The sequence below is a fragment of the Octopus sinensis genome, linkage group LG1 (assembly GCF_006345805.1).
Source record: "Octopus sinensis linkage group LG1, ASM634580v1, whole genome shotgun sequence".
Classification (NCBI taxonomy): Eukaryota; Metazoa; Mollusca; class Cephalopoda; order Octopoda; family Octopodidae; genus Octopus; species Octopus sinensis.
In genome coordinates this window covers 76,246,293-76,255,870 of record NC_042997.1, presented here as the reverse complement: position 1 = coordinate 76,255,870, position 9,578 = coordinate 76,246,293, and the positions used below count along the sequence as shown (strand labels likewise).

Here is a 9,578-nt window from a genome sequence, read left to right as displayed (position 1 = left end):
GATGCTGGTGTCACATAGCTGGACACCTGTGTTGATGGGATGTAAAAAGCACCTTTCAAGTGTTGGTCCTCACAGAGGCAAGGTGGTCAATGCTGGGGACACATGAAAAGCAGCTTCTGAGTGTTGGGCCTCACAGAGGCAATGACGAATGACCGAAATCTTTGACATTATGCTGTGCTTGAAAAGAAGTAAAATTGTAGTCGTGGCAGATACTGATGTCACATGTGCCGGTAGCATGTAAAGATACCCATTATACATTTGGAGTGGTTGGTGTCAGGAAGGGTATCAATCTGTAGAAACCATGCCAAATCAAACTGGAGTCTGGTCCAGCCTTCTAGATTGCCAGCCCTGGTCAAACTGTCCAACCATGCCAGCATGGATAACAGACATTAAATGGTGATGATAATGATATGTGTATATATATATATGTGTGTATGGCAGAAGTCATTCTCTGCATATTTTCAGTGTTTATTGCGAACAACTTCCACCACACTTGTGGGTAGTAAAGAAATAGATATCCTTGCCCATGAAAAATAGACATTCAATTGCAGCACTGGAAGGGGTGGCTATGTTGAATTGATGAACAAGTCCACCAACACTTGCTCACTCAAGAAGGTAGCATCTGTCAGTAGATCTTTGGAGTTAGTCTCCAACCAGGTCTTTACTAAATTCTAGGCCTTGCCCTTCAGTGACCTGTGGCTTCTGCTCTCTTTTTGTTGGGTGACACAACTGAAGAAGTAATCTTCCACCTCTTCATTGATTGCTACCTTCACTGTTGTTGCTCACTTCCTCAGATTGCTGCCTTATGGCCTCCTTGACTTTATCCTCCATGCTTCTCCTCACTCTGGTGAACTTGGTGCTATCATACCTATCCAACCAGATGAGGCAAAACCTGGAGTGAAAGGCAGCAGCTAGTTAGCATTGCTCGTCGTCCAGGAGAGCTGCAAATCTTTTGGCGATGCCTGCCAAAACTGTGTCGACCATGGGCTGCAGTAGACAAGTTTTGGATTAACAGACTTGAGTTAACAGAAGCTAAATGTAACAGAAGTTAATTAGTCCAATAATAATTTTCAAAGTTAACTTAAAAGTTAAATTGTTAATGACAATGTTAACATCATTAATTAATGATTAGCAGTTTAACAGACTTACACCCAGCTCTGTATATGTATGTATATGTGTATATATATATATATATGTGTGTGTGTGTGTATGTATATATATATATGTGTGTGTGTATGTGTGTGTGTGTGTATGTATATATATATATGTGTGTGTGTGTGTGTGTGTATGTATATATATATATGTATGTATATATATATATATGTATGTATGTATGTATGTATATATATATATATATATGTATGTATATATATATATGTATGTATGTATGTATGTATATATATATATATATATTATATATATATATATAATTGATATAGGATAACATTTTTTTCGGGAAAAAAATTTTATCAATGGCCAAGCATATCAAAAAATGCCTTTAAAGGTAAAATTTATACATAATTTACAAGATAAAGGCAGAAGAAAAATTCTAATGCCAGATACGCCGAAACAAAAAAAATTGTCGATAACCATTAAATTTATGCATCTCGAAATAAACCGATATTCTGCCCTTATCTTGTAAATTATATATATATATTACGGAGATGTACTCACATAGCAAGTAATTTGATCTGAGATCGTGTGCTGAAACGAAAACAATTGCAGCGTGGAAGGTGTTTATAAGCCATTTAAGAAACACACAAAAGCCGTTCGATTCACTTCAACATTTAAGTTTAATTTGTCAAAATATTTTCGTCGCTAAAATCCGCGACCTGTTCACTGACAAAGTCCGTGCTGCATCTCATCTGTTGTATATATATATATATATATATATTATATATATATATATATATAATTGATATAGGATAACATTTTTTTCGGGAAAAAAATTTTATCAATGGCCAAGCATATCAAAAAATGCCTTTAAAGGTAAAATTTATACATAATTTACAAGATAAAGGCAGAAGAAAAATTCTAATGCCAGATACGCCGAAACAAAAAAAATTGTCGATAACCATTAAATTTATGCATCTCGAAATAAACCGATATTCTGCCCTTATCTTGTAAATATATATATATATTACGGAGATGTACTCACATAGCAAGTAATTTGATCTGAGATCGTGTGCTGAAACGAAAACAATTGCAGCGTGGAAGGTGTTTATAAGCCATTTAAGAAACACACAAAAGCCGTTCGATTCACTTCAACATTTAAGTTTAATTTGTCAAAATATTTTCGTCGCTAAAATCCGCGACCTGTTCACTGACAAAGTCCGTGCTGCATCTCATCTGTTGTATATATATATATATATATATATATATAAATACCTTGCCAAAGATAAGCCCCTGTACCTGGCTTTTGTTGACATGGAGAAAGCCTTTGACAGGGTCCTCCAATCCCTTATCTGGTGGTCAATGAGGAAACTAGGGATAGATGAATGGTTAGTGAGAGCTGTGCAAGCCATGTACAGGGACGCTGTAAGTAAGGTAAGGGTTGGCAACGAGTACACTGAAGAATTCAAGGTAGCGGTTGGGTCCACCAGGGTTCAGTCCTCAGCCCCCTCCTATTTATCATAGTCCTCCAGGCAATAACGGAGGAATTCAAGACACGATTCCCCTGGGAGCTCCTCTATGCTGACGACCTTGCTCTAATTGCTGAGTCACTATCAGAACTAGAGGAGAAGTTTCAAGTGTGGAAGCAAGGATTAGACTCGAAGGGCCTTAAAATCAACCTAGCTAAAACCAAAGTCCTAATAAGTAGGAAGGCAGGCAAACCACAAATCCCTTCAGGTAGATGGCCCTGCTCAATCTATAGTAGAGGCGTAGGTAGAAACTCTATGAGATGTACCCAATGTAAGCTATGGACACATAAGAGGTGCAGTAATGTCAAAGGAAGGCTGACTGGGAAGATAGTTTTTGTATGTGGCAGATGCTCAGGAGCGATAAACACTGAATAAGAATAGCCTCGGCAAAGTTCAGAGACCTCTTACCTCTGCTGATGACAAAGGGCTTCTCGCTCAGAGTAAAAGGTAGACTGTATGATGCATGTGTACTAACAGCCTTGCTACACGCAGTGAAACATGGGCTGTGACTGTTGAGGACATGCGTAAGCTTGCTAGGAATGAAGCCAGTATGCTCCAATGGATGTGTAATGTCAGTGTAAGTACCTTGAGAGAAAAGTTGGACCTAAGAAGCATTAGATGTGGTGTACAAGAGGACCGACTACGCTGGTATGGTTATGTGGCAAGAATGGATGAGGATAGCTGGGTGAAAAAGTGCCACACCCTAGCGGTTGAGGGAACCTGTGGAAGAGGTAGACCCAGGAAGACCTGGGATGAAGTGGTGAAGCATGACCTTTGAACATTAGGCCTCACCAAGGAAATGACTAGCTACCGAGACTTTTGGAAATATGCTGTGCTTGAGAAGACTCGGCAAGCCAAATGAGACCATAACCTGTGGCCTATGCCAGGAGCGTAACCAGCCCACTTATGTGTACCTTTCCTTCTTTGGTCACTAAACTCTGCTTGCGAAGACCTGTTGAGGCAAGTGAAATCAAAAGCAATTTGATGACTGGCATTCGTGCTAGCGGGATGCAAAGAGCACCATACGAGTGTGATTGTTGACACAGCGGCTATTCAAGTATGATCGTTACCAGCATCGCCTTACTGGCACTTTATGCCTGTGCTAGTAGGGTGCCAAGAGCACCATCCGAGTGTGAGCGCTGCCAGAGCAGCCAACTGGCTTCCATACCCGTGGCACGTAAAAGGGCACCATTCGAGCGTCATCGTTGCCAATGTCGCTTCACTGGCACGTGTAAGAAGATTCAAGCGAGGTCGTTGCCAGTGCCACCTGACTGGCACCCACTACACTCACAGAGTGGTTTGCATTAGGAAGGGCATCCAGCTGTAGAAACTCTGCCAGATCAGGATTGGAGCCTGGTGCAGCCATCTGGCTCGCCAGCCCTCAGTCAAAATCGTCCAACCCATGCTAGCATGGAAAGCAGACGTTAAACGATGATGATGATATATATACCAGAGTAAGCACATAAATGTGAAACAAAGTGGAAAAATAAGTACTCAAACACCAGAAGTAGAGTAATAAGCTTTATTAATAAAGTATGTTATGATGTCTTTGCAGCTTTATTAATAAAGTATATATATATATATATATATATCAGGTCATCCCATAAGTTCTGTCCAAATTTTGAATAAAGAAAACAAGTGATCAAATGTTATGTCTTATTGAAATTTAATTATCAATGTACTTTCTCTGATTATCTATGACTTCCTTCCATCTATTTACAAGCTTTTTAATCCCATCAATGTAAAACTCTTTTTGTTTCAAAGAGAAGAACTCTGAAATGTCAGTTTCAACCTCCTCCTGGCTTGCGAAAGTTAACTACAAAACAAATGGTAGTCTGAAGGATCAAGTTCAGGAGAATAAGGTGGATGAGGAATTTTTTCCTAACCAAGCTCTTCGATCTTCTGTGATGTGATCTTTGCAGTGTGGAGTTGCACATTGTCCTGATGAAACATCATTCCTTTTCAATTCACTAAAGCGGGTCACTTTTTCTTCAAAGCTTGGTTCAAATGCTCTAATTGCTGACAGTAGACTTGAGCATTGATTGTTGCATTAGGTGGTAACAATTCAAAGTGAATTACTCCTTTGCAGTCCCATCAGATAGAGAGAAGAACCTTTTTCCCATGAAGTTCCTTTCTCGGTTGTGGCTGAGCTTTTTCCCTTTTATCAAGCCACTGTTTACAATGTTTAACATTTCGATAGATCTATTTTTCATCACCAGTCACAAGTCTATCCAAAAAGGGTGAAATGAGTTCATGAGAATGGAGAGAAGAGCAGATGTCAATTCAAAAATTTTCCAAGTTTAAGGACCTTTCCAAGTTGTTGAAGATGATGATGAACTGTTGTATGAGTTTGAACTAAGCTTTATTGCCAATTCTGCAGAGAGGACAAACAAACGGATTAAGTCGATTATATTGACCCCAGTGCGTAACTGGTACTTATTTAATCGACCCTGAAAGGATGAAAGGCAAAGTCGACCTCGGTGGAATTTGAACTCAGAACGTAACAGCAGACGAAATACCGCTAAGCATTTCGCTCGGTGTGCTAACGTTTCTGCTAGCTCGCAGCCTTAATATATCCATGGGCAAGGATATCTTGAGTGCCAAGAGATCATCCTTGTCTGATGAAAATTTTCATGAAGGGCAATATGAATCTCATCAACAAAATAGAGAAGAAGAGGAAAGATTAAATTATGTATATAACATGTTTTCTATTTTTTTATGACCACCTTATCAATAAACTTTTTTTTAGTTTAATTCCAACATTGTGTTTCATTTGAATTCTTTTTTTTTTTTACCCTTTTCTGGCTCTAAAAGCCTTTAAAAAACCTAAAAAAAGACTAAAACTATGAAATCAGCTTGTTTTACCCTTTAGTGTTTAAACCAGCCAAAGCCCATTGTATCTAATTCCTCTGCGAAATCTTTTAAATAAATAAGCAAATAAACAAATTCTCGTAGCTTTGAGATAAGGTGAGGGTTTTTATTCCAGAAAGCACAGAACTGGGAGAAAAGCAAAATTAACTGAGGTGGATGTCAACAAAGAAAATGACTTCTATAAGGTAGAAAAATAAACGGAAGGAGAAAAGTTGGTAAATATTTCGGTGTGAATGCAAATAGCTGTCACGTGGTAGCAGGGCATGCTAGAAATAGCAGCTAAATCTTTCCTTTTTTGGAAAAAGGAGCCGATTATGCATGATTTCGACGTCACATTTAATGAAAGCATGCAAAATAACCTGGAAAAGAAAAAAGACCCGTGAAACAAAATTCCCTTGGTGGGAAACTTCGAGGTCCCCACCACCCCTTCCATCTTTCTTTTCTGGAAAAAAGTGGTTTGGAGGTTAGATACGTTGAATGCACCCGAAAAAACTGTGGAAAAAATTATTCCATATTGAGGTACGAAATATTTACCAAGAGAATAAAATCTTGTACTGATTATACCTGTATTTTAGTTAATTCAAATTAATGTATCTTATCTTGAAAAGTGGCAAAATTTTTGTCGGTTACCATCTGGGATAATTTTAGTAACAAATCAAACAGGTAAGATGAATTAAGAATTTCAATTTTAGTGTTTATCCATAATGTTGTTGCTTTTACACTTGTTAATTAAATTTACCAGCCTATAAAAGTTAGATTTACTCAGCAAGATCAGCTAAAATTACATAACAATAAACCAGTGGTATATAAAGCACCCACTGACAAAATTTCAAATCTGTAAGTAAAAAATTTACGAAGTTACAAGAAAATATTTTGGACACTTCTCTCGAACCTGAATTATTCAAACGAAGAAGCGTTACATTTGACAGAAGAAGTGTTACATATGAACACTAAAAATGTTTTTAGGTGTTTTTTTTTCTTACACACGAACACATAACATTGCCTCGCTCAGTTGGGACTACAAGTGTGTTACTTTGACATCATCATTCCATAAAATTTGTTTATGGGAAGAAAAATATCAATAGATGAGTGAGAAAGAAACGAGTAGGGAGGTTTGGGGATATGCTAGAAACAACAGCCAGATTCCCTTAAATTACACATTTTCCTCTGAAATTATTAACAATTTTTTAAAAGCCGAAAATGTTTCTCTCATGTGAAAAAAAAATTAAAAAAATGGCCGACTGGGGTGGTGAGGGGATGGTGGGTGTGAAAACAAAAATTAAAAAAAATTTTTTCCTTTTTTTTTTCGTGAAAGGTGCCTTATATATCATTCTGAAGATTTTGGTGAAAAACATTGGAAAAAAATTACCGGATTAACGTTAACTTGCGTTACATTTTTAAAGGATTAACTAATTTACGATTAACGGTGCCCACCTTTGTATATATATTATTATATATGTATTTTGTTGTGTCTAGGAAGAGTTATTATGCCAATTATTAACACACACTGATTCAATTCCGCTCCTTCAATTGGTTAAATAGCCAAGTAACAAATCGATTATTTGTTTAATTTAGTTAAACAGTAAGTATATGTGTATAAGTGTGTCTATTAGGTTCTTTGTTCTGTTGTTAATGTTTTTCTTTCTATTTTAAACGGAAGCGCTTAGAGCAATGACGATGGTTGTGGTGGTGAAATTCACTTAAGTCTTGGTTGTTCGAACCATGGAAACCTGGTAAATACTCCAATTTCCCTTTAACCCAACACAAGTGCGTTTTCCTGGTACTGAATCTACAGTCGAAAAATCAGAGTAGATTCATGTCACACAAAATGAGCTACTCTCACCAAGTACATTATTCAACTCATTTTGAGGAGTTAAATTCTTTCCAGGTACTTATTTTATCTACCTTGAGTAATTAGAGCAACAACAGTAACACTGCCACCTCTAACAACAATTAATTAACGAACAAGTTACTACGAGGTCATTCGACCTAGTCAATATAACAAATAAATTACTCCAAATCACACCCTCCCGCCTTAAATACAACACATCAGCTAATGTAGGATGGAGAGCACTATTCCTGAAAAGATGGGTGGAATGGTCACTATTGGAATATCAATGATCATAGGCCTACTCGATCAGAGCCGACGGGGGACTACACAAAAATATACGCGCAGCAATAGATTGGCCAATGGAAATTATAACACATGTCCAAATTGTTATGCTGCACCTAGTTCGATTCATCACTGCATATTGGAGTGTGCAGCATTGTCTTCGGCTACACAGAGGCATAATATATCTATAACTGATCTGTTGGTTGCCCCTAATTGTTGGGTTGATTACTTTCGTGCCATAGGTATAGTCGACCAGAGCTGATCTGGGTTTTACTCCCTAAAAACTCGTTTTCCTTGTGTTATGATTTCAGTCGCATCTACAATGCGCTCTGGTTACGTTGCGAGTTAGTCTTCAGTGTGTACACCAGTACCCAACCCACTTTCTCTATGGTTTTCTTATTCTCCCCTTTCATATTTTTTTTCTTCTTATCCTTCTTGTCATCTTCGGTAATTTTTTTCCAAATTGTTGTATCGTATAAAATTCTTACATCTACTATGTAAATAATATTATATATTATAATCCTTGTATTAAATGGGGAATTGCTTGCTGTTTTATTTCTCTACGGTTTATTGAAGTTTAGACGATAATAGTAAAATGAAAATTATAAAATTAATTTAAAATTACAAATAATGAATTCCAAAAACTGATTTTGATTCAAATACCCCGAAACATTGAGTGTTGTGTCTTAAGAAGCCAGAAAAGCGAAAAGATAAAAAGAAGATGAAAAAGGATTTCATTTTTCTTAGAGCGAAATGAAATTTCGTTTTTCGTTCCGAAAAGTCCCAGTTTTAGTTATACCTACTTGTCAGTGACAATGTCAGCGATGGATATTAACTCTGATACATGAAAGCCATCGTAAAATTTTGTCGTTATTCATGCTTCTAATGTTTTCTGGATACTTTAAATATCTAAATTTATGGGCAATCTATTAAACTGGTTGCCTGCGGACACAGGTTACGTTTATTTTATTGAAGTTGTCCCTCAACAAGAGACTTGAAATGAGATGGCGACCTTGGAGATGGAAGCGAAAGCTACTATATCAACACGTTCTCACACACCAAGTTTCTGGACAGTTTTGTGCTGGGGTATAGGATTGGTAATATCAGTTTTCACTTGCCCAGTCTTTCCTGTTCATCACTATAGACAATGTAGTGGTAGGAAAGTACTTAATGCTTCTTATGGTATTATCACTGATGGGCCTGGTAATTACCCCATGGAAACACACTGCGAATGGCTTATAGATGGTGAGTACTTTTATTAAATTTGTCTTTTAGGTGTGACTTATTTTTGTTTAGTTTTGATATTTTTTCATTTATCTCATGCTTTCAAGACTAGTTATAGGGACGTAGTTCTAATCTAAATCTATCACCAGAACCATCTATCAATATCACTTGTAAACATAACGTATGACGAAGGGAGATTGCTCACAGAAATCTGGCAGAACAATTCTCAGATTATTGCTTCTCCTACGCTTAGGCATTTGTTATTAATATTAATGTGAAAAATAACATTATATCTATCATTTGTTGTTATTTGTGGAATATTTTAATCAGTACTATAGAACATGGGAATAATGATTAAATTGCAACTGATACCGCTGTATCTGATGTTGGCATCATTGATTGCTGGGATGCGACAATGTCTCTGCTATCGATATCTCGCCTTCACAGATCAATCAAAAACTAATTACATTCAATTAAAAAGAATTCTTTTACTTGCTTTATTTTGTTGATGTCGCCAGTACTACATCGAAATGATATAAACATTTGCAGAAGTAAAACAAGAAAATATATTCAGCAATAGTTATTAATTTTTCTTCAGAGAATATAATTTTTTTCATGTATCTACATACATCTTTCGAATACACCAAACCGCTTCCTGTAGCGATATCTGTGTTCGTGCGTGTATATATACATACACACACACATTTATATATATATATATATATATA

At 36.8% G+C, this 9,578-nt stretch overlaps 1 long non-coding RNA gene across 1 annotated transcript; it reads left to right on the top strand.

Annotated features, from left to right (window-relative positions):
- Window positions 1-1,328: 1,328 nt before the first annotated feature.
- LOC118766281 lies at window positions 1,329-4,168 on the top strand. The gene is made up of 3 exons (XR_005002196.1): window positions 1,329-1,359; window positions 1,679-1,681; window positions 4,096-4,168. It is a non-coding gene; the product is annotated as an uncharacterized LOC118766281 (long non-coding RNA).
- Window positions 4,169-9,578: the final 5,410 nt, after the last annotated feature.